Raw genomic sequence first — 27178 nt, 5'->3', positions numbered from 1 at the left:
AAACACAGGGCAATCTGGTATTATAAGATGTAAAAAACACCTACAAAATGTGTTTGTTCATCCTTTCACGTCTAATTTAATTGAATATTTAGTGCCAATTCACAAAAAATGCTAACTAAAGGCACTTTACAAGGCCACTAAACCTAGTTGGAATCGAAATATGTTAAAAGAAATAAATTCCTATACAGGCTCAGTATAAGATTCAGTTACATACGCTCTGATTTATTTCAGTTTCTTAAGCCAATTTTCTTGAGCCATTGACTTGACATTAATATCTCACCCAGAACAAGCGTGTGGCCAGGAATACCTCCCTTATGAGAAAGAGACACGGCCAATAGCTGGAGAACTTTTAATGGACAGAAAAGCAAAGAGAGTAGATACCACTGGTGGTCATAATAACAACATCTCTATAGGATAAGAAATACAGTTAAACAGAGACTGTTTTTACCCCTTTAGCAAGCTAAAGGGGTAAAAAACATAACTAGTAGCAAAGCCATTGTTTATATTCTTCTGGGGCAGAATTATGACACATGTCTCATGTCAATGAAGTAAAAGTCGGATAAAATGTGACATGACTGTTCTGATACTTTGAAAACCTTTGGATATGTATCCAATTTTGTACCACATATGAAAGTGGCCCAAATCAGATTTTTTTCAGAGACAGGGCAATAAAAAGAATGAATAGGACTGTTCAGACTGCTATGACAAAGACAGACATGGGCAAAAAAAATGGGACTTGAATAACATTTTCCTGCTGTTTGAACATAGCCAAAGGTAATGGCAGCAAAAGCAATTGTAAACGTCTTGCCTAAGAAAGAGACAGCTAAACAGAGTGATTGGGCTAGGAATACTTTCTTTAGTAAAAAAAAAAACTTAAATGGCAATAGTGACACTTACAATGGCTTTGTCTATCAAAGTGACACAGTTAAATACAAAACCAGTGGTACACAAAAGTACACAGTTACACGAAACAAAGGCAAAGATGTTAGCTTTGTCTAGGTGAGCACAATGGTAACGAAAATGCACTAGGCCACCGTAGAGAGGAAAAAACAAAGAGCAAACAAATGTAATGTCAGCAACTATAGGAGCTGTGTCAATGACAGAGACCAAATATGTAAATGACTTTACAATGAGTACGAGAAAGAAATACAAAGGTCAATGGTAATAGTAGTAATGACTCCATTAATGGCTTTTTCCAAGAGAGATATAGCTAAATACTAAACCACTGACCTATGAATACTTCCTATGAAAAAGAAAAACAGAGAATACAATGTTGACAGCAATAGTTCTGTCTATACTATGTATGACCTCCAATTTTATGTGATAAAAAGTGGTGACCCAAGAGCCTCAGCCATGAATTAATAGGATTTTAAGATGGTGTATCCCCACCTCATATTGCTGGGAATTGTGCCAGTGTCATCTTCTCTACAATACCTTCCACAAATCCCCACAGCAGACAGGAGGGAATTCTGCATGGTTTTGATGAGGCATCCCAAGACTTCACCCTTGCAAAGTGAAATATTTTACAGTTTATTTGTGGCCCTTTTTTTTTAATGTGAAAAACAAGGAAAAGTGTTTGTGTCTGCCAAGCCACAATTTTCCAAACTGAGCTGAGGGGGACTGGAGAGCATAGAGTTATTTGTTATTATGTTCATTTTTAAATCTAGATGTTTTTTTTCCCCATTTTCTCTTGCCTGTGAACATGCACATAGCTCGCTTTTCTCCTCAACACGTGTAATTGCAATATGCAAGAGCTAAACTAATTTTACGACTCTGGAACACCTGTATTCATCTCCATATTAATAGAAAACAGGAAGTATAAATCCCAATTTTCCAGCAGCCACTGTCAGTGGAGATGTTCCTTGAGGGAGAAGGCTGTCTCCTCTCCATTAAAATATTGGTGCTCTCCTCTCGTTTTCCCTTTAGAGTGTTCATTTTGAGCCTAAATCAGATATCGTAATTATGAATGGCACCCAGTCTACATCACAGGGCTTGACACTTCTAATATCCGTATGTGCCAATGTGCTTTTAAGCTTCCAATGCTGGGGTGCTCTCTGTGTTGAGTTATGGTGCTTTGTGGCGCTGCTGTTGAATACAGGCCCCTGAGAGTCTCATTTGGCTATGGAAAGGGGAGATTTGACAGATAGGCTCATTTGGATTTAACACAAGTGCACTGCCCTGAGACGTCTTGCAGGAAAGTAGGGAAACTTTAGTGGGAGTCTAGAAACTGGGAAAATCTTCCTTTCACACTTCATCCAAACAGGATGTTACCCTTCAGTGACCATTTAAAGATCACTGAATCTTTAAATGGTCACTGAGATCATTTGAGATCATTACTCAGGATTAATTTTGTAACCATTCCAAACAAATATCAATCTCAGCAATACTAAATAATATTTTGGCATACAAATTTAGACATGAATCTAATCTTATCAAATCAATTGTACTTACATGTTTACAACAGCAGTGTAAAGGAATAAAAAGGGCTAAAAAGAAGAGATGACCTAAGACCTCTAGCAGTAGACAAACAGCAAAGTGGCTCAGAAACACATTACACTCAGGATTAGAGCACTGTGGGATGTGGTAAGATCCTGGACAACTGATTCATTTCCACCAATTGGATCAATGTGGATCAAAATCTCGTAGATTTTTCTGACATTTTGGTGAACCTACGTCACAAAGAATTAAGGTGTTTCTGGAGGGAATGGGGAATCAGCATGTAAATCTATGTGTCATCTGTATAATGATGAAAAGAAATGAAGAATTGACCCATCAAAGTATGTGGCACCAAAATGGATCCTTGAGGAACACCATAACTTAAAGCAGCAGCAGAGAAAAATGTTCCTGGTTGAACTGAACAGATAAATATGAAATTATCCACTGACTACAATAAATTTCAATCTCATTTGTCTGTTTGTAAGAGGAGTAGGATCCACCATATCAAATGTTGCAGTCGAATCCTAAAAAAGTAAAATAAAAAGAAACCAATTTAAGCGATACTGACTCTATTACACAATGTATCCTAAAAACTAACTGGAATTTGTTCATTATTGTTGTTGCTACTCAAAAATAATGGTTGATGTATAAGTCCCACTTTCCTCAGTAGCAATGCAAGTTATTACACCGTGGACAGAAAAGCACATAACACCTATGTCAGGTCAGGCTCTACAAAGGTATGGTGTATGTAGGTGGTCTAACTTGCCTCATTAGTAACAACACAAGCTGTGGTCTAATGAACTTAAGACAATGCTAATTAATGGAAGAGAACAAAGGCTTAACATTTCTAGAAAGTGTGAAGTGCCGAATCTGCTTGTACGACAGCATTTAAGCCACCTTAATCCGCTCCTGACGCATAGCGTGGTGCCTCGACCACACGTCAGGTGGCAGGTCAGAAGGGGGCAGCTCCATACCTCAGCAGATATAGTCACCTGTGACAATCCTTTATGGGCTGATAAAGTAAAGGAAGTCTCTCCAGGAGCAGTGCAGTGACTTGGCGGATGGTGTCCCTGGGGAGCAGGTGTCAGGGTTGTCTATCAGGAGCCTGAAAGGAGAAAAGGGACGTGTTACGGGGCTCTATTGTATCCCAGTTGTCATTGACTGATCGGGTCCATTTAGCTGGCTTTCACAGTGAATGAAACCACCTGAATAGATGAAAGCGAGACAGCCATCCTGACAAACAAGGAGCCCTGGAATATTCATGGAGGATCTGCGAGGAAAAGATTAATGTATTAGAAATTAAAATGGGGCCTGGACGTATGATCTTGCTCTAACACTTGGCCAGACCTGTGTCACCCGCCGCTAGCGCCTGAAGTCGGCACATGCCGCTGCCAAGGTGGAGAGGAATCATTAAGCACCCTGCCATTGTGTGAGCAGAATAATCAAACTTCACCCCCTCCACCGCCACCACCACACACACACACACACCTCCACAGCCCCTTCCTCATTCTTTCCCACAGCACTGACAATGAATAATTCTGGAGCCATTTGCAATGTTAACGGCACCTATCTGGGCCATCCATGCCTTTATGATAAGAGCTCCAAATATGCATTTCAACAGTCTGAACAGAAGCTGCTTCACCGGCATTTCAAAGGACACCTGTCAGTCATCTGAAAGAGCTGTCAGTCTCTGTCACGCAACGGTGCCAGTGAAATGGCCCAAAAGATAATCTTTACTCTCCCTCTTTCTGTCTCTCCACCTCTCTCTTTCAGATCACAGCAGTTACATTTGCAATAGAGTGACAAGTGATTTACACTGGAAAATGGATTGTGTTTAAACTGAAAAAAGAGGGCAGGTGGAAGGGGGGGTATTCTTTTAGGCTGTGTTATTCTTCACTAGAGTACAGCTGTATCAAATATGCTATCATAAATGCAGTGGTGGGAAGTAACGAAGTACAAGTACTTCGTTACTGTACTTAAGTACAGTTTTCGTGTATCTGTACTTTACTTAAGTAGATTTAATAATGGGGACTTTCTACTTTTACTCCACTACATTTTACAGTATCTGTACTTTCTACTTCACTACATTTCTACAAACAGTCGCGTTACTCGTTACATCCAAGTCGCGTTGTGTTTTTTTTCCGTTAAAATGTGAAGTTTAGGGATTTAAGGTGGCGCCGTAAAATCCAAGCAATAAAGTGACTTAGTGTCTGTTGTCACCCATCGGCTCCACCTTTACTCGCACGCGGAGCTCCAGACATGCGCAGTGGTTTCCTCTGAGCGGGAGGAGATATCTGTTTAATGATAATAGCTGCATAAATCATAATATATGGCGACATGTAAAATCAGCAGCGCTTCGTTTTCACAGACGGCGGGGACTTTGTCCAACTTTTAGCGTCACTTGGAAGGAAAGCTTAAAGAAAGGTAAGCTATGTGGACGTGATGCTAGCAAAGCTAGCTGTACAGAGACACATATGTTGCATCTGATGAAAAAAAGTTGTCACTCATGCGCTGAATTATTGTGTGGAGGTTTTGACTGAGGTGTCGCAGATATGGGACAACGCTGTGACCAAAGTCTGCAATATAGTGATATGACATTCAGGAACGATCCGATTCTTCTGGACGGATCTTTACTAAGTCCTAAGGACTGAAGCCTCACTGAGAGCCGTTCTTTGTTCTTGTGTACACTGCGACGAGGGTCCCCGTGGTCAATCAGCGTTGCTTCCTAAGTGGACAGTTTGATTTCACAGAAGTTTGATTTACTTGGAGTTATATTGTGTTGTTTAAGTGTTAAAACCTTGTGTATATATATATATATATATATATATATATATATATATATATATATATATATATATATATATATATATATATATATATATATATATATACACACACACACATTTATTTAATCGCTGAATAAGTAAAAGTTGAACGTATGAACACAGAGCATGCTCATTGCTCATTGATTGATTTCGTCTCCTGTCATGGTGGCAAACATTGCAGTGGGAGGGAGGATGAAAACAGTCACGGTGCTCATTCTGCTTTGTTACTTGTTGCGCCGTTGGACAGTGTTCATAGTTGAACGTTATTTACCATTAATTGCGATGTTTCAGTTGTGGTTTCTGACATGAGCAATATGGGCAACCGCCCAGGGCGTTATTTTTCTAGGGATAGCAGGAGACATCTGCGGATTGTAGCACAGCGATGAAAGCAAAACAGAATGAAATTAGTTTTAATTGATACTGGTTAAATATATTTCAGTTCTAAGTATTTAATATCTAGGTGTTTTTATGGGAATGTGGATCTTTCAGATCAATCTGAAAACCAATTTTGATAGGTAAACTTAATGTTATTGTGTCATTTAGCACGGGGCCCTGGTCTCGGGTTCGGTGGTCTTGACTACAACTCTGCTACATGGCTCCTTGGTTGCATGTCCTCCACCCCACCCGCACCTTCTTTACATCCCCTTTCAGTTAGATTTCTTTCTAAATAAATGTGACTAATGAAGTTCATGCTATGTTAGGACAGGAGACAAAATGTTTCCATCCCTGAAATTATGATCCATAGAATCACATATCTAAGTCTAAACTGTTACAGAGAATAAACACAATAAGAACATGTTTCATCTGTGGTAGTGTTCATTAAAATGGTATATTTCTGATGTATTAAAATTAAATACGATCGGCACACTTAATGATATTAGCGATTAGGTAATGCATTCAGCGAGTACTTTTACTTTTAATACTTAAGTATTTTTAAAAACAAGTACTTTTTTACTTTTACTTAAGTAAAATGTTAATGTGGTACTTTGACTTTTACTTAAGTACATTTTTGACTGTGTATTTGTACTTTTACTTAAGTAAATTTTTTGAGTACTTTCTCCACCACTGCATAAATGTGATCTGGGCTACACTGAATGTCATTATCCGTGATACTACGAGCAGTAGATGGGCGACTGAGCTCAAAGGTGACTTTGATGAATCCTATCTCACTAAACAGAGCTGTGTGTGTGCGTGATGAGTTGCGGTAAGAAGCGCTGGATCAAACAGGTTTCCAAAAAGTTTGACCTTCTTTTGCTTCTTTTGGTGGGAATTTATCTTCAAAGATAGATTGCTTGTATGTGATTAAGTACCTACATGGCAATAGATTTTTTTTTCTTAGCAATCCCTTTTCTTTGACTTGACATGCTGATGTAATTTCTCAAATTGTAGCTACAGTATATGGGCGCTTTGTTGAAAGGAAAGCAAAAGAAGCCCTTTTCTTCTCCACATGTATGCCAGGAATTTGTTTAAGCATGACCAGCTTGTGTGCCACCAGCTGTTGGTGATATTTACAGCTGAGTGCAGAGGATGTGTTTGGATCGGGGCTCGCAGGGCCGCAGCGGCACTGGGCTCGGTCCCACTCTCCTCATGGCCACTCCGAGGGCAAAGGCAGCCTGCATTTGCGGCACAGTCTGTGTGGCAACACGAAATCACAACGCAGAGGTGCACAGAATGACACATAACTTGGATTTGCATACATGACAAGCTGCTGGCTCAGCAGAGTTGGGAGCAAATTATGCACTTTGAACACACTGAATGTGAATCTAAAGAATGACCTTTCTGACAACTCCCTTCCCTATCCAGCTAAGTAAAGAATATCCTTAGTGAGTGTGGTAAAGTTGTCTCACTGTAGAAGATCTTTTTCCCTATTATTGTAAAGAGATTGCAGCTAAAAATCAAGAAAAAGAACTTCAGTAGCTCATTTCAGTCACTGAAGTTCTCAAGAATTGTCTGAAATAGCCACAAACTATTATAACATTCTCAAGATATGATTATCTTGAGGAAAAATTACTATGTTTTTAAAGTAATGTTGTATTTACACCAAAATTTTAAATATAGATGTAAAACATAAACTATTTGCTTATATTTAAAACAGAATAGCCACCATTAATATCATTATAATTAGTTATAAAGCTGCTTGAATAAATTGTCGATATATGACATCTATTTGTTATTTTACCCCAAAACAACAAACTTTAATGTATTACATAAAAACACAAAGTAGTAGGAAGTTATAGATATAAAGTGTGTCTTTTTTATTAGCAATGAATCCTTTTTGCCTCTTAACCAATAAATCAAATCTAGTGCAACCTGTTACCTTCAGAAATCCACTTATTAATAAGTAAGAGTCCACCTGTGTAACTAAATCTCAACGATTCCATATTTTTCTTGAATGTTAGAAATATTTTTTGAACAAACAGTATCATGAAGACCACAAAGCACAGCCGGTAAAAAGTTGTGCAGACATTTATAGAAGAGTTACTGTAATGATGATTCTATAAGCTGCATCATAGATTACCAAATTACTAGGTTTTGATTGAGAGAAAGTATGACTGAGCTCAGGATGAACAAACAATTTAAACGTCTTAAACATTTAAAGTGGTTAAGACAGTTTCAGCTGCTTTATATACTAAGCTTGCATATGTGGTTGCTTTGGAGGAGCTACAGAGATCCACAGCTCTGATTAGCGCATCTATCAACAGGAAAACTAGAATCATTCACAAATCAGGCCTACAATTAACCCGAATAAATGAACAAATAAATGTAAAGATGAATAAAGCTAATTGCAGATCAATCCTGGAAGAAAAACTGTTGCAAAATGCTGTAAAAAAAAAAAAAAAAAAGATATGCAGCAAATCACTTAGGGCTGTGAGAGGTGTGTTGCTTTAGTTTCCCCACCACTACATGCTTTTTGTGACTGAAAATATTTCCAAACACCACAGTCTGTCCTTTTGCAAGCAAGAGGGAAGTGTAGAAGTTTTTTCAGCCAGCTGGCAGGAAGTTGTAGCAGGATAGAAAGGGGCAGCACTGCATTACTTGATGCTTTGTACAGCTGCATGGAACTGTGATTCCTTTGGCATTATAGCAAGCATCCCATTGAAAGGGCTTTAACGGCATGATAGATCATTTTAGTAGTTGTGTAACTTTTTTTAAACCTTGCCATACCTTGATGTTGGTGACCGACCCACACGGGCTGTGAAACTGTCCTCAGTGTGTTCCTTGGATCTCTGCCCAGAGTTAGAGTCACTTAAGTTCATCCAGTGATCGCCAAAACAGCGCTCTCTGGAAATTCTCATGCTTATCCATCCAAAATTCTTTGTTTTCCAGCAAAACGTCCCCCATTTTCAGGCAGAACAAACAGCAATTTGACAAGCCATTTGAATTTTGGGCACTCCTCTTTGTCACATAGTTTCCACACCATGCCCCGCTCCGCCGACAATCTTCTCATTGTGGCTCCGGGAGGATATAGTTCAAGGCGTGAGTCACCCGATGAATGTTCACGTTCATTTCGAGGCACAGTGGGCCGGCATAATCCCTGTTACTGAACCGTGACTCACCAGGTCTTGTTTGGATTGAGTGTTCTGTCCTCCTTTCGTTGCAAAAAAAAAGAACATACGCTTGCGCTTTTGACTAGATGAAGTGCAGTGAGACTCTTGCTGACAATATTATGCATGTCAGAAAGACAACAAGGTCGTTGTGAACAAAAACATTACAAGGATTCAAATAATTCATGACTGACAGAAACATTGTTAGTTAATCAAATGAAGTGGATAAAGGAACAAAAGCTGGGAGTTATTCTCTCTGCAGTTTCTTTTCCCCCCAGTTTGAAATTCTCACAAATGATGCTTGTAAAACAGCTTTCTTACAAATTATTCAGCAGCTCTGGTTCCACAGTTGAAAAAGTCACACATAGACAGCCATTTACCTGAGTCACAAATGACTATGTAATTGAGTCCTGAGGGAAAATAACTCAGCTTAACTACTGGAAATAATGTGTAAATTCAATACATTTTCTAATGAGCTCATTTGAGTTTGCTGCAATTATCTTTGCTAGTCTAGGTGCAGATAGGATTCTGCAGCTGAGCTGAGGTGAACAAAAAAAAAAAACGCATTTCCCCCTTGCATTCATTAAAATTAGCATATGGACCTGTCAACACTTCCTCGAGACGCGCTGTAACAATGCCATTTAGCCCTGCATCGAGCTATGCCGTTGGAATGAATGCGTGCGGTGAGTAAATGCCTCCCCACCCTCAGCGACGGGGCGGAATGGGACTGGCAGTGCTGGCTCTGACGCACAAAAGAGGCTGCGTTTTAACAGCCAGGCCCTGGCCTGTGACCAGGGGCCATCCACATCAACACTGCTCACTCTCCGCCATACCTCCCAGCTAGAGGCCCAGCCAAACGGCTCTTTGCGCACAGAGACTGACAGCGAGAGGGATAAAGGAGGAGGAACTGTCTGTGAGGGTGGGTGGGTGTGAGCAAAGAGGGAATGACAGATGTGAAGGCAGGTAGATCTCTCACTATGGTGGGCTGTGAGGAACTTCAAAAAAGATCTCTCTCCATAAATCCTTTTAATATTCTTATCAAAACGCAACAGGATTGAAAGGCTGATGAGCAAAAACAGATCCTTTATTGTTGTTTGTCATCGTTACACTGGAGCTGCCAGTGAGGAAAGGTATTGTTGCTCAGTGGAGCGGTCAAGGCTCCTCTTGCATTGTTGTGCCAGGATTTTAAAGCAGGCGCGAGTTATCAATAGAACGCAGACTATTCGACTCACTCAGCTGTGCCACTCGATACACTTCAGAACCTCACACAATTGGCCCGTTTATTGACAAACACTTCTCTAGATGCATCCAGGTTCATGTCTTTTTTTTTTTTTTTTTTTTACATATAAACAGAGCTCTCACTTTCCCTTTTAAGCACAGAGATGACACATTAGCCATTTCACCATGTGAAAAAATAAACCTGGCAATTTGCTTTAGATGGCAGATCTGGATGTAGTGAATTAAAGCTCCATGAAAGTGAATGGAGGAATGAAAGGCAGAGAGGACAAGGCCTCAGCTGTGCACTGCACTGATCTGCACACTGTGATTACCTCGAGCAGGAAAACCGAATGTAAAGGCCTTGGGCTGGCTTTGATATTTCCATCCTCCTTGTGTCTGCCATGACCTGGACTACATCTAACAGACCTAGACTGGAGGTCAGTAGGAATCAAGAGGAGAAGATAGGAGATGAGATCAGAGAATAGGAGAGGAAATAAAAAGGACATAAATTATAAAATTATTGCATCTGGTTGTGTTACATCTTTTTCTATATTTTTGTACAAAACACCTAAAATGCGTAGCATACATTTTTATTCCACCTGTTTTAGATCAATAGCCTTAAAAATCTATTCCAACCAACTGCCTTTGGACGTCACCAATTAGAAGTTTTGGACTAAATGGTTTGTCATCACGGGTCGTACAGGGACCAAATGGCCTGCATCAAGTGTGCAATTAAATGGAGAATATCTGGCCAACTAAGGTGTTGTCTGTGACAAGAATGAGAACATTTAAAAATGTGCCATTGAAAGTTAATGTAGGAATAAGCTGATTAAAATTCTAGATATGTTTACTTGGATTGATCAGTTGAGACAAAGAAATAGTTTTTCATCGGTTTAAAAAAAGAGATTCAGCTGAACAAACAACCAACCTTTTATGGTTGTGTTGCATCTTAGAAAAAAAGAATATGAATTGATCAAAATAAGTGAGAAAACGTTCCAGTATAGCTCTATGGGAATTAAACGGCCTTTCCTAAATCTTCTACATAGCTTTCCAGCGACAGCTCACAACCGTTTCTCAAAGCATGTTTTGTGTGTGTGTGTGTGCGTGTGTGTGCGTGTGTGTGAGAGTGAGTAGAGTAATACAGCCCAGCTCAAATTTCTCTCATCCCTTCAAGCGCAAAATACAAAAAGGCCCCGGCTGCCAGTACCTGATTCAATCAAGTGTGTTACACTGTATACCCATGGGCAACAAGGCGACTTATATTTTAATTAATAATGTAACACTGTGGTCTCAAAGGCCTGGCCTTTGGCGTTCTGCTGCTTTCCTTTCCCTTTTCTGGCTGTAGGTAAAAACTAATAAAGTAGCAAGCAAATATTTTGGAAGCATCTTTCAGTCACACAAAATCAGATTAGCTGCTTGAAACACTATTTAAGCCACTGCATGATTCAAAGAAATACATTTTATAACATTGGATGATAAGAGAAAGATTGATCAGAACAAAATACCATAAAAATAAACATGTAGGGTATCAGAATATTCAATATATCCTGATAAGGCAAAGCTAATAATGTGAATGAAAGCTAATGATAAAGGTTTTAAAGAGAGATGTAGCCTTGGGTGCTATGTTGTGAGGTATAACAAGCACAGTCAAGGATGAAAGCACGCTTCTTTGGAGGCTGTGTGCTGGAAAAGAAGCCTGAGGGAGCTCAGGGGCTTTGGGTTACAGGCAGTATTCAACCTTTCTCTGCAGCCATGCACACCATAACAGCAGTGGCTTTTTTACAGTAGACCATGAGAGGAACTAAATCTTTTGTTTATATATAGCTAAGTGTTAATTAAATAAGTTTGAGTAACCCCAAACCATGTAAAATACCAGCTGATGCCTTGTTTTTGTTTGGCCACAGTGGTCAAAAAAGCGACTGTTGCAAATATAATTTAAAAAATGTTTAAAAACGGTCATAACTGATAAAAGATCTGGTTTAGACTACTTTACATTTGCAGCAACCCATACAATTTAATTAGTCAACATGAGCACAACCAAAAAGTAAATGTAAAATGATTATTTTTGCCCTTAGAGAAAAACTGCCTCCCTGTGCTCTGTCAAAAGGTCAATTATGGCCTCAAACCGGCATGCAGTGACAGTGACCTGGAAGCGCTACTGATGACCCCACATCCAGGGGCCCAAAAGAGTTGATCATCTAACATGTAGGCTGCCCGGAGCCATGGAAATCTGACATTTGTCCTTATTCAAATGAACACAAACAATATGCATCTCATGCCTCACCCTAAACCTGTGCCAAATCCAAGGCAGAGGGACGGACACTCTTAGCGCATTGTCCTCCAAGTATTTGCTTTTCCCTGCGAATGCAGCCCCACAGCAAACACACACAGAATCAGCCGCTAGTGGAAGTGGGCTGCAAAAGGCAACACCGTCACCAGAAGCATTGGTCACTGTGGCTGTAATCTATAGGGCGGGGTTCTCACATTGTAATGTGTAGTGGCAGCAATTCATGTCATGTAATCTGCATGGGAAGTTTAGCATATAGATTTGACACATCCCATGTTGATTGCAATTATTTATTTATTTGCTTGTTTATTTAGGGACAAATTTGAATCTTCATTTGTTTCCAAAAACATTTCAACAAAATTGTTTGATCGTGTCGTGTATCAGTTCATAGTGTTACGAAGAAGTGCAGAAGAACCCTAGGTTCTTCTGCAGACTCTTAGATGAGTCTTTGATGTGCTCTTGCTGGGATGGCCAATGTTCACCACTGCTTTATGTTTTTGCACTTGTAGGTAATGACTCACTGTGGTTGTCTATAGTCACAACGCCTCAGAAATTGCTTTGTAATCCTTTCCAGAGTGATTTCAACAGTGGTTTTATTTATAATTAGTCCTTGAATTTTTTAGAATGGGTACTGATGTGGTGGTTTTTAAATACGTTTGCCTACTTCATGATGTCAGACTAGTTCTTGTTTGCAGTTAATCACAGTTGATTCATGATTTGACAAGGGAGTGGAAGGATAGGGAACAGTTACTTTTTCATAAAAAGCCAAGGCAGCTTTATTTCCCCCAGTCAATGAAATATTTTTTTATTTTTACTCAGGTTATCTATTTCAAGTACTTCTATATAACACTATGGCAACAGCCTAAATGATTTACATGACTTACAAGTCAAAGAATATTTCATAGTAATGTCTATAAGTAAACTTTAGAACCTGTTCTTAGTGTTTGCTGACTCATTTATCTCCAATTAGAGATGTTTATTGTAAAAAAAAATTATTTTATGCTTCATCAACGGATATTATAGGAAAACCATTCCATTTAACATTAAAACAACCGTAATTAATTTACATCTCTAATTTGATCTATTTGATCATCTATGTAGTTTTTACTTAACTCAGAGTCACACGTCTGAAATTTTGTGTTTTTATTTATTTATTTAGAAATATGTAAAATTTGACATTTTCATTCTTGACCCATCTTTGCAAGGGTTTTTTTTAGCCCCGTTTTAAACCACTTGGGAGTTTAAAACTTCAAAAACACCTAAAGAAGTCTGTTTTAAGATATATAAAAAATATAAGCCCCACATATTGCTAATTAGCCTTAATACTCTAAAAGCAGAAATGGCTGCCACACCATCACTAGTGACCTTTCACGGTATGTTCTTTTTACCTATTTTTGGCTGCATTTATCTGACAAAAAGTATTCCACACAGACCAGTCTACAAACCAAGTATCTTTCTATCCCCACAGGCAAAATGGTAGCTACACAACTTCTATTTAAAAAAGACTGAATTTGCTTAGACACTTACAATGACACTAAAATCAGTAAAAGTGGAAAAAAGTCTGAGATAGATATCTCTTTTATGCTAATATTTTTATCCACACAGACAGTGGATTTGCTTCAACCAAAATGGATGTCTGATGAGCTGGTTATTACAGGTACTTACAGGACAATTATGGCCATATTCTGTAAATACAGGACTTGTCACCCATTGTTGTGGCATGAGTCATTTCTGTATAGCTTTTGAACAACAAGGTCTGTTGTCAATACACTTAAAAATTGCCTTCCTATAAAAATGCAGCTGTTAACATGTCAATGAGGCTAACTTTTTTTAATGTAAGACACATAATGATTAGAAATAAACTCCATACAAAATTATTGCCTTTATGTACACTGAAAAAATGCAAAAACAACTTTGATATTCTTGCAGTAAGAAACAACAAAAAAATATGAGCTCCAACTAGATGGAGAACAATAAAGAAAGCTTGAAAAGGAAAAATGTTGCATTTCCCAGTGAGCTGTGGGCCCACTCAGAAGCTTGCTTGTCAATTAACAACATAAATTATTAGATGATCCATTTACATCAGAGCTTGAAACTTGAATCTGGTAGCTACATCACATCTCTTAAAACTTTCTCCACATTTTATGTTAAACCCGTATTCCAAATTGAATAAATTAAATCTGCTTCCTCAAAATACTGTTTTGAAGACATTCAGAGATCTTAGCAACATCCTTTGGGTGGCTGTTCTGCTGAAAACTAAACTGTGTCCCCAGTCTGAGGTCAAGATCACTGTGGTGCAAGTTTACATCCAGGATGTCTTTGCACACTGCTGCATCCATCTTTTTCTCTATCCTGACTGGTCTGCCAGTTACTGCACCAGCAAACCATCTCTATAGCATGATGCTGCCACTACCATGCTTCGCTGTGGGAATGGTATTGGCCTGCTGAGGAGCTGTGCCTGGTTTCCTCCTAGAATTCACACAAAGAGTTTAATCTTAGTCACATCAGACCAGAGAATTTTTCTTATCTTGGTTTGAGAGTTGAGAGAGCTTATACTGATATTAGCATTCTAATCAAAAGTAAAAATTTTTTCACTTAGGAGATTTTTTCTACTTAAAAGATTGATATACATGAATACCAAATTCAAGCACTACGTATTGTACATTTCTTGCCACCTCAACAAGCTTTCGAAATTATGCATGTCTGAATTATTCTAATGTATTAGTTGGTGAAAGAAAGTCAAAATATTTGGTGAGTTAAATTAAAAAAACTACATCCCATCCAGTCGATGACAATAACATACACAACACCAAAACAAATATACTTTTTTCTTTTAACAAATTTTGTAAACAAACAGTTTTAAACTGTGTTCAATATGAATCCACTTACTGTTCTGAAGGAGAAAGGTTTGGGTAAGCACCTCTATAAGAAGGTTATTGCCGTAACAGCAGTGTACACACAGTGAATTCCCCCTGAATAGAACTTGCCTGAAGCAACACCTACCGTAGAAAATGGTTATCCATGTGGACTTCCCATCTCATGCTGTTTTGTCTGTGTGTGCAGAAGGTAGCAGCCAGGCCAGGAACCGTATGACACAGAGCAAAGGCTCCATGTCTGCAGGGTGTTCCACGGAGCATGATCATGAAAAGCAGAAACATGAAGAAAACTGCAAAAGGTTGAGCCTCAGAAACGTCTTTTCCCTGCACATCAGTTAATTTCCTCGTTTTCCCTTTGGTTTCACATCACTTTTCTATTATGTTTCGAACATGGTGAAAACGTAATACAAAAAAAGAAATCTAATCATTACACCCTCAAATGAAAAAATGGATAGCTGTGAAAAATGTACGGGAATTGTTATTTTTCACATTCTAATTCCCATCACAAGGAACCGAAAACAAACACATGCTGTATAGCAGATTGGTTTGGTGCTTTTCGCCCCGAGCCATGCAGCACACACTGATATTAGTTTTAAATACAGATTGCAGGCAATAATAGAACAGAAGAGTCCATGCCTGCCACATGGGCCTGGTCTGCAGTGCCTCACTCTGCCGGCTCAGCAAGACAACTTCAATCAAAAAGCACAAATAAAACTAGTTCTTTGGGCTCTGTCAACTATAAACTGTTATTGATCCCAGCAAAATGAAATATGTTCATGTTGATCGATCAAACATATTATCTGTGTTTTCCAGTCTATTACCAGCAAGTGGAAACTCGAGAGGTGTCAGTAAATACAGTTGGGTCACCCCGGGTAGATTCCTTTCAGGCTCTAACGGCTGTAAAAAAAAAGAAAAAAAAAAAAAGGTGACCAAACATAAGCACTTATACTTAAAGGCAATGGACCTGCATCATGGCAAAAAGCTAAGAGCCTGGGGTGTGTACTAATGTGAAAAAAACACTTCTGTTGCACCTTCAAGGTCTAGTGCCACTTCCGTTTGTACTGTATATCTCTTCAGCCCTTGCTAATACCCCCCCGTTTCCACTCCCCACCCTCCCTCTCGTCTACATGCGAAAGCCTTCCAGCTGGCATGGAGTGCCTGTTCTTGGCAGGTTGGAGGGAACATGAGAATTAAACCTATATCACCCCCGTAACCAGTTCTCAAATATCAGTGGAGTCCAGCACTTCACCAGGGACCGGTGAAAGGAAAGCATGTCAGTGGAACAAAAACCGTCTTCTGGCAGAGCTCCACTCAACTGTTCTGCTTGCTGCCACTACAGGAGAGAAGTTTTTCATGAAGAATTACTGAACGTGCAAATGATTGCATGGAGGAGGGACTCATGTGGAAGTTGGATAACAAAGTAAAGGATTGGTGCTTCATCTTAGACCCCACTTTTGAGGGCAAATTGGACTTGGAAAATTATAGGAGCAACAATAAAACTTGCTGACTTTATTATTTGAGGTTGTTTGCTGAAATACAGTTAATCCTATTGTAGGGTCAAAATAAAAAGCAAAGTGCCTGACTAGAGTCAACCGTTTCCTTTAAACAAACCATCTTAGCCCAAGTTCTGACTTGTCCAGCATGTACTGGACAGCAGTACCTCTCCCCCAGTGATTGCTAGAGATAGAGGCCAGAACCTGTAACCCTTCAAGGATTAATACCTAGTCAGAATACTCCAAGTGGGAATTGGTGATTATTGTGTAACGTAAGAGCCACGGTTAAAAAAATTGGCTAGAATGGATGGATGGATGGACGGACGGACGGATGGATGGATGGATGGATGGATGGATGGATGGATGGATGGATGGATGGATGGATGGATGGATGGATGGATGGATGGATGGATGGATGGATGGATGGATGGATGGATGGATGGATGGATGGATAAAAAAAGAAAGGCAGAAAGAGGTTGGTTAAGCTGAATTAGCCTTAAAAATATATCTATTGATGTTGAGTCTATTAGGCAGGATGCCTCAAATGCATTTCTAAATCAACAACAGAAACAGACAAATATCTGAATAAAATGTCAAATTACTTCATAAATTGGATGTATTATGTAAAATCAATATTCTTGTGCTTTATATCATAATTTTATCTTCTCATCAAAACCATACTTGGAGTTTTGCTTTGATTATCTCATGTATCCCTCCCCCACGCCTTCTCCACTCAGGTCCCCCAGACTAGTGGCAACAGCAATTAGCAAACACCTGGTGGAAATGCACATTTGCTGAGCTTATCATACAAACTACTTTTCAGTCCAACATTCCTAAGAATGGTTTTAAACTGCATTGATGAGAATTGTTGTAACGGCGTGCTAAAGTCAGAGTGTCAAAAAGTCAGAGGCTAATTTCAAGGTATCAAATAGCAAAGTCAAGTTTTGTTTGAGGTACTTTTTATATAAACAGTATTTTTATAACAACATAGTTATTTGATTGTGCTATGTAGAATGACATAGAAAATGTGACAATTTTTTTCCACAGTTTGCTATGTAACAGCCTTATTTCAAAATATACTGCTCAAAAAAATAAAGGGAACACTTCAGTGTTCACCTAAATGTTAAAGTGTTCCCTTTATTTTTTTGAGCAGTGTAGATTAAATACATTGTTCACAGACAATACTACACAACACCCAATAGCAACAACATTTTGCCCATTTGGTAAAAATTAAATCCAAAATAAACCACCTACTCAAAAATATTCATGTTGTTTGGCTTTGCTATGACATTCTACACCTTTGCTAAATTCGGGTGATAGGAAATGATTTAGAATGGAACACATTTGTCCATATGAGGTCCATTATTGTAATCGAACAAATGGGCCTTAGTAGTAAAGGAGTCAGACACACATGGCAGCCTACTAGGATTCTTAGAAAATAAACCCTGGAGATAGTCAGACTAATTTCCAAAAAAAAAAAAAAAACAAATGTATGTTTGAAAACAAAACAAATGTTCATCTCCTGAACCTCAATTGTAGTTTCTAACGAAAAACAGGCACTGTTCATTACCTGGCTAACACCATTCCTACAGTGAAACATAGTAGTGCAAGAACCATGGTGTAGGTTTTTGTTTTTCTGCAGCAGGGATAATAATTGCAACAAATATGAAGAGAATCTTTAAGAAAGCCTTCTCCAGAGAACTCTCAACCTCAGATTAGAAAAACTGTTCTTCAAACATGAAAAAATGGCATCTCCCTTCAGGGAGCAGTATGTGAACATTTCTGAGTTGCCTAGCGCTCACTTAAATCCAATTGGACATTTCTGGTTGTCTATCATTTTTGTCCATCCAACCTGACTAAGTTTAAGAGGTTCCCCAAAGAACAATAGTAGGAAATACCCAAAACAAATGAAGCTGGGATTGCTATCAAAGGCATTTCAAGAAAGTGTTGAGTAAAGTCTCTGAATATTTGCATATGTGATTTTTTTTTCACTTTCCATTTTTAATACATTTACAAAATGTTTTCTGTACATTTGTCTGAATCTGAGTGAAAAACATTTTTAGATAAGGTTAAATGTTCTGTTGTGGTGCACTCTACATGGTGGAAAAAGGAGTTTAACCATAAAGTTAAACTCCATTTTCTATTATTCTGTTACAGCAATTAAAATAGCAGTATTAACAGCATCAAACGCCTAATAGCCTACATATCTGTGTAGAGTATTTGTGTATAGGAAATAAAGTGTAAAAAACTTCTTATCATCTTGAGTAAGTTCCGACTGGTTATTTATGCTGTGTGAAATTCATACCCTGAACATCACAAAAACAATTTCGGTCTGTCCTTTTACATTTCTGTAGACAAACAGGAGAGTGACAGATTGTCCACAAACCAACAGCAGCCTCATCAGCAGCAGGAACATCCACCTCCACTACAGTGATGGAGCGACTCTGATAGCTCCTTTATTATGGAAAATTATTTTAAACAGCAGAAAACGGCTGAGGCTCATTTTTCTCGTGTTTCTGCCACTATCACTCCAGCTATTGATAAGATGTCTAAATTTATTGCAGAATAATTCTGCGGGAAAAGAGATAAAAGGTTGCTGAATAAAATATGAGGCGAAGGCTGTAAATTGTAGCAATGCATATCATTTCATTCAAATGTAGGACGCAATTACCATCTGCTACACTCATCAGTCCCCTCCTTTATGACTTAATTATATGTTTAATGCTATCAGATCAAGGAAAGGGCAAAACAGATGAATGAGAGAGAAAGAGAAAAGATTCCGCAACAAGACAAAAGGCAGATGAAAAGTAACATAAAGGGATGGAATTGATTTCATTCACCGGGAAATAGAAAAAGTTAATTTAGATACAACGTTCCCTCATCTCCTGCGTCTTTGTAAGATAATAAACGCAGTGTGTCGCCAATAGGTCCCAAAGCAGTCAAACAAAAGAAGTCAAGTTCCTCAAAACTGAAAGTCTTCCTGCTTCCATCTAGGAAGATAGCCTCTTGGTGAATAATTCCGAGTGTTATGTGGTCACTGCAATTTTTCCGCTCATGAAGATCTTAAGTCATGTATAGCTTAAGACATCAGGGGGATTTTAATGGTGAATCACAAAAGCGTGAAACTACAGTTTATATCTGCATGTATCATCTTTGTAAAGTCTTGCGTTGATCTGTAAATCTGTTCGTAGTATTTTTTTTTTTAAATCCTAGTAATTGTGATTTGTAGCTCACAATGTTCTGCTTTGCTTTTGTGCAACAATATATTATTGCTTCTGCATGATTCGATTGGCAAAGTGAAAATAAAACTTGACAACACTGAAACTTTTTGTTTGGATGCAAATCATGTACGTCAGTGTGCACAAAGGAAATTGGGGTTGTCCAAATGGCTGTGGGGTAAAAGACCCGCCAGTGGGCATCACAGGTGCCAGCGGGCACTGTCCTAACTGTGTACCTTTGGCCAGATCTCATTACAGGGTGACATTTAGGACCGTAGCCGTCCATGCCAAGTCAGCCCTCTGGATTGAGACAAATTATGTAGTTATTTTTTATGTCAGACATTAAGTCATATCCATTGGGAGCCAAGTATGTATCACCTTCATGTCACCTGGAAAAAAAAAAAAAAGATGAAAGGTGCGGATGTACAGAGTTACATAGATGCTATTCAATCTGAGGAAATAACTGGCTTAATGTGCAGAACTTTTTAAAGATAAAAAAAAAACATAAATTGGCCATTTATTTTCATTCAAGATTCTTATTTAAGTCTAGAATTAGAGATGCAATAAGAGAAGTTTTTTTTTCTACTCAATACTAATTTTAATTTGTCCTTCAGGTCAGAGCTGCTGTTTCCTATTTTTTTATTTTTGATAGGACAATAGCGGTGAAAGGAGAAATAGCACTGTGTAAGGATTTTTGACAAAAGGAAAAGTAAGTAATAACTAAATCATCCCCAATTATACCTCAAACTATATGTTTACAATAAAACAGTTTTTAAATTAAAGGAAAATAAAAACAGCATCAATGTACATATTGTTGGTTTTTGCATTTATAAACATGAAATCCTAGGAGTTTATAGGTTTGCATGAATTTAAGGAATATGGAAAAAACTATAAAATATCATTTAGTATTTGACTTGATTATCAAGGAGGAAATGAGAGATTTCAATGTTTCCGTTTTTCTTGGTTTTTCCTTTCCATCAACAAACAGATTTTATTTTCCTCATAGCTCTGCCACTAGGCTCTGTCGTGATTTCCTAGATATTGTCTTCAAATTAAAAAAAAAACGTGGAAAATAAGTATTTTAAATTTCTGTAATCAACAATTTATTAAAAATTCAAATGCAAAATCTACAAGATCGTCCCCATATAGGCATCAAAGTATACATCCCTAACTTCAGCTTTTATGAAACCCCTGCAAAGTGCATTTAAGTCTGCACTGTTGGTTCATGTGCTAAAAGACCAAAAATAACAGGAGTTCTTTGTTTCAATGCCTTTAATGAACAGGAAAACATAATTTGATTTTTTTCAATATTTAACCTGCCAAACCCCATTCACAGTCAATCAAGGGAAATTGGAAGATTCTGATTTCTGTATACAATTGTCATTGTTGTCAGTGTGTGCTTTTAGCCCTGTGTACAGTACATATAAAGAAAACCTTGAGCAAATTACTGTGCTGTTTCTTTCTCTGAGCATTGGCAAACACTGTTTTGGTTTTATAATTATATGCCAATAGACACTATAATGATTCCTATAACAGGTCCCTGTGGGTTTAAATAAAATACAGAACAAAAATTAGAATGAGTGAAAATAATAATCTTAAATTTGCTAAATCCAGCAGTAAAGAACAATAAGGATTCATAAAACATCCTGGATGTAACCACAGGGGCTTCATACAATATTATGAAACAATGCACCTGCACCCCTGTTATATAATCACAGATAGTTTGATACAAAACCTGAACCCAGACAGAAATACAATGATATCAGGTAATTTACAGATGTTGTGGATTGATTTAAATTCCACATTTTCATTTTTTTCGCAAAAAAATTGTATGATCTTTTAATCCTTCTTACTTATTCTTTCTTTAACTTAAAGATTTTCCTTTGTGTTAGATGTTTTTACATGAACAGAGCTAAAGCGCCATCTTGTGGACAAACGCTACCATATCAACGCTTAGTCCAAACAGGTTTTACCTCATTACAAATCAAAGCTAAAGGAATGCCTGGGATTTTAAAAAGGGCGTTAAATAACATAATAATAATAATAATAATAATAATAATAATAATATAGCAGAAATTAATTAGGTGAATATATCAATGGGTATGAAAAAAATTGTGAAGCAATCAGTACAGATTTTATAGGTCTCTTGTTTTCTGAAGAAGAGTAATAATATGAGGATTAATTATTATATCTAATAGCTACAATTAACCAGCATCACTAAGTAGGAAACTAGCAGAGACAGCATGCAATGAATCCAATGTGTTTGGATGTTTTCCTTTATTGGTTAAATTGCAATAATTGTTCTTTGTGTGAAGCTTTTAAACGTGCCGCATATTTTCCAGCCCAACTTCAGCACATAACAGAAAGAAATCAGAATTTAATTGCGCAAAGGTCTCACTGATGGGGACCATCTGTCAAAACAAGCTGCACATCCACCAATTCTAATCACAATTAATTAAACGGCTAACAAATTACATACATCACAGTTAATACAGGGTGGGCGACTAACCTCAGGAAGTGTTATGAAACAAATTAGTATTAACAATGAAAGAAAATTACATCACATAACTAAATATTACACTCGTTTCCGCGAGCCATATTTCTTAATGAATTCCCTAATTAATTTAATTCGCACATTGTGCATAATTTGGTGCTGAAATGTCAGTGGGTCAGACCAAACCATATTGTTGCGGGCCGGCTGTTTCTACGTGCGCCGTATTAGCACAACATGACCTCTATGTAAATTGCACCGACCGAATGATGTAATTTTAATTAGCATGTCCCAAAGATATCACGTTACTACATTAAACTCATTTTTACACATCCTACTATCAACAGAATGTATGCATGGGATTTCATTTTGAGTTATTATTTTTGATTGCAGGGCTCATGATAGTTTTTAATGCACCTTTTATTAACTTTTTTAGCCAAGATGACTCACTGATAGCTGAAAGTTGAAGCTGGGAGCAGTTAGTATGACAGAGCCTATTAGGCAAGCATTTACACTACGGTATTTTAAATACAAGAAGGGATTTCCTCTGTCTAACAACTTTTTAAACACTCATCCCAAATAGTCAATCTGTTGCTCTGAGGTCAACAATCACAATCAAGCCTTTCAGTAATAACTTAGTTGAATAATAATCACTCAGTACGTTTTAAAACCTCATCTCATTGGTACCCATAGCTTGGTTAATGGTTGTAAGATGTTAAAAAAATTGGGACTAAGACAAGAGTTGGTATTAGAATCGTCTTTATTACTTACATTACCAAAATAAAACGTTACCAAAAACATTCCTAACACTCATTTGTTTGTATTGGTTGGTTTCGCTCATTTATCTTTTAATGTATAATCCCTATGAAAGGAGCCTGGTGTTCATTCTAAGGTCACCTCGATATTAGCCTGTGTTTCCAACACAAACACTCCATTCAGTTTGCTGTATAAAAAAAACCCTGCCAAATCTACCATATTATACCACGAAGAGTGTGAATGCTGAAATCAGTGAATAAATGAATAAATTGACCAGGAAGCCTGTGGGTACGTTACAGGGCTTGGGGGCTATCCTGAGGCCAATCATTTAGCTAACACGCTAATGAAAGTGTGTGTAGTGTGGTTAAGGGCAGGCACCATGGGAGGTACCACTCCCCTCCCTCCTCATGTTGGGGACTATTAATAGGTTGGATGGAGCCACTGGTTCTCCCAAGAGAGGCCTGCTGATGAAGAGGAAAACCTGTCGTTGCCTCCACTAATCACTGCTTAATGGCTGCAGTAACACAGGTTTTACTAATGGGACTCTACGTGGGAATCTGCACAATGCAGAACTGATGTAGTCACAGAATCCCAATCAACCTAAATGCTTATCCAAGGAGTATATGAAGTTGATTGACCTATATTTTGCACTGAAATGTGTTTAACAAAAATGGGAACTAAGAGTTATTATTTTCCCTGACTTAAATTACTTTAAAAACATAGTATTAAAAAAAAAGATTTACTTTCCTCCTAATTTTACATAATTAAATTGGTAAATGGCTAAAAGAAGCTCAAAAACTTCATTATTTTTGATAAATCTGGTAAAATATAAACTATTTACCACTACTCTGTTTTTGCATGCTTCTCAATAGTGTTGATTATGTGTAGAGTTTGAACTGATAGTAGGTCACACACTTTGTACAGACTACACCTTTAAATTCTCACTGTTTTAGCAACACACCCTGAAAATAATTGAAATATATTTTTGGAGTCACTGGATCCTTCTAGTCCAAGCCCTTCCCAGTCAGATCTGTCGTGTCTAGAGCCGACATTGCTTTTTATCTCCCTCCTTGGTTTTCGTCACATCTACAGTGTTCATTTCCATCGCTGACACACAGATGTATGTTTTTAATTAACCCATGTCCACTCTTTTTCCCAACTCCCTTTGCAACTGCCTAATAGAAATCAAAACCTGGATGTCCCCTATAAAATATGATGGCTAATAAAATATTATGGCTTTTCAAATAGCACTGACCACATAATTTTTCCGCCGACTTAGGTTAAGAGTTTGGGTGTTATCCTCAACATACAGCACATGTGACACAAAATGGTAAGCATATTTCTATCTCTGTAACAACAGTCAATTCTGCTCATCCCACACAAGAAGCAAGATTGTGATTTTATTTTACGTTCAAGTCACACCAAGTCATAATTCTCTTTTCTTTCTTCACCTACATAATGATTCAGAAACTTTCGCTGGATCAGAATTTGCCTTATGTTTTATAACAACAACTCTCTTCAGTAATAACACCTCCCACTTCAAAAACCTACATGATCCCCAGTTCAATTATATATTGCAAACTGAATTTAGATAATCCCCTGTGATGCCAGTATTTGCATTGTTCCTTGTATGTCTGATTTTTTGCACATAAACACGCCTACATGTAGATTTGGATCTTCATCTTCTATTTATCTTACTTTTCCCATTTTTTTGTCTTGTTACCATGGGGGCAAGAGTCTCCAGCCAATCTGCCCCCATCTCTGGAATTCCTTTCCATTTAAAACACATACATCTCCAACTCTCTCTCTCTTACGTGTTTAAAATAGCAATTTTAAACAATATCATGATTTTTAGTACTATGAGTCATATTTTAAGACTTGAAGTACTTTGTTACTTTTAAAACTTTTGTATTGCTCTTGTGTTTTCCCAGTTGTTTATAATATTAACTTATAACACATTACAGTCTTCGGAAATGTGTTTATGTAAATATGAATAAATCCATACAAGACAATAATTAGATTAGATTTCTGTTATAAAGACCATGCTGTTGTTACACATACCATACCATCGTGTAATTTCATTTATTTCTGTTTGTTAACATTTTTTCTACTGCCTTTTTATTTGATTGTTTATTTTTCTTTAGTAATATTTTTTGAAGCTATTGCTTTGCTTTCACTTGATAAAGTTGATAAATTGCTATGTGTTTAGATGCATAACTGTATTTATTACCGAAGGTCTAAACTATTTATTATTATTAAAAAATGTTTCAGATCATTTGTAAAATAATAATTAAAATTTGACTAAATGGAATCTAGGTGTTAAACTATCAGTGAAAAGTCTGCAGTGTTTGATGATTACTTTTATTATTTTATTTATTTGTTCATGCTTCACATAGTCTACCATAATATTATCCCAGTGGTTCTTCTGGTTATTCTACTAGTGTACTTGTTTGAGTAGGTTCAACCTGTTCTGTAGAAAAGAAGAGAAACTCAGTTGTCATTGTCTATAAAAAAAAAAAAATTTTAAACGTATTACGCATATCCACACATTCATGTCAGGTAAAGCCTACAGGCATTGTTTTCAACTGCATAAAGTCTGGTTAGTTAAGTGACAAAGAGAGACCTTTCCTTTGTTAATACTCCACCTAGACCAGGATGTGTTAAGCGCCGTGGCCAACCTACTATAAAAATTTACACCGGTGATTTATGGCTGGTGGGTTGTTCTAAATGTGAAGGTGAGGCAAACGTTTGAAATGTCAAAGTGCTTCCGGTTAAGACTTTCAAATTAAGATAACTAAGTAAAAAAATAAATAAATAAATCCAACCTCCATCACACTTGATAAATGAGCATAAAAAGTGTGGTGTATAGAAAACGACTTTGTTGCAAAATCAGTTAACGGTTTCCAGTTACATAAGGTGCATTTGATAGCATTGTCTTTCTTTTTCGTATTGTTTGTCAGTTAATATTTTGAAAAACAGAGATGAAAGCAAGTATAAGATGTAGTTAACTGGCATAATAGAATATGTTTAATTTGTAAATGCAGCAGCAGAACATTTCTAAATGTAAAACATGCAAAGCTGCATTCAAATAAAGACTTTAAATCCCTTCGATTTTGATAAATTGATTTTCTTTTCTTTTTTGTACTTATTAGACTCCCTCCTCCATAGTGCTGCAAGGTCAAAAGTTACAACAGAAAAAAGTATAATGAGTAATAGTAGGCGAGCAGAATAGAGCCTGTAATTGTTCACATGTGGTGTCAATAGCAGATTCATGTCTTCTACAGTGAACACATTACTTCCTTCTGATTCTGATTCTGACAGAAAAAAATATATATTTCTGACCAAATCAATTTAAATGAATTAAAAATTTTAATTAAACATGAGCTATGTACGCTGACTGAATAATCTTACCTGTGCACTTTGAAATTAAGGTTTTACAGCTGTTACTTAATTCTGACTCCTCGTCACCAGGAAGTTGTCATATTCATTTTCCTGAAAAGCAGAATTGCTGTATTAGGTCATTAAACATGAGCTATGTGCAGTGATAAGAGTAAACGAGTTAACAAAACACAACAATTTTTACAGGGAGTTCTGTGTAAAATTACCAATTATTAAAATAACAGTTGCGTTAGAGCTTTTAAATTCAGGAGTGATTATGGTTTTGGAAGTGGTGGTTTGCTAAACTGAGCAGCTAAAATTTTACCTGCAGTCTAGGCCTCTGTTGAGTAATTTCAAAACGGTGTAACTGCCACATTAAACGAAAAAGGCGTAAAATTAACACAAAAAATTGGTCAAAGCACTTACCAGGTAAATGCTTTAACAGTCATTGTCTTTCAAACATTTTGAAGGACAGTCATTGGTGTGTAGTCTTGTCTACCCCTGGGTTAGCTATTAGCTTCAGCCTCCGGGTCAAACAAATCAGGAAGACACCAAGACAGCTATAGAGTGTAGCTAATATATTACTGCATTTCATAGAAACCAACCTCAAAAATCACGAACTGTGCCTTTCAGTTAAACACGGTGAGTTTTATGC

General features: G+C 37.4%; 1 long non-coding RNA gene across 3 annotated transcripts; it reads right to left on the bottom strand.

The window, feature by feature from the left end:
- Window positions 1-335: 335 nt before the first annotated feature.
- Window positions 336-27142, bottom strand: LOC103461681 (uncharacterized). 3 transcript variants are annotated; one of them, XR_533177.2, is made up of 6 exons: window positions 26950-27142; window positions 26557-26637; window positions 10357-10455; window positions 3642-3706; window positions 3429-3541; window positions 336-1505 (listed from the first exon to the last, which is right to left on the bottom strand). It is a non-coding gene; the product is annotated as an uncharacterized LOC103461681 (long non-coding RNA). The 3 variants fall into 3 exon arrangements; XR_533173.2 differs by having other exon boundaries at window positions 336-3541; XR_533175.2 differs by lacking the exons at window positions 336-1505; window positions 3429-3541; window positions 3642-3706; window positions 10357-10455 and adding exons at window positions 13110-14780; window positions 15315-15477; window positions 16009-16084.
- Window positions 27143-27178: the final 36 nt, after the last annotated feature.

The sequence above is a fragment of the Poecilia reticulata genome, chromosome 2, assembly GCF_904066995.2.
Source record: "Poecilia reticulata chromosome 2, P_reticulata-male-v2, whole genome shotgun sequence".
NCBI classification, from domain to species: Eukaryota; Metazoa; Chordata; class Actinopteri; order Cyprinodontiformes; family Poeciliidae; genus Poecilia; species Poecilia reticulata.
This window is presented reverse-complemented; position numbering and strand designations above follow the sequence as displayed.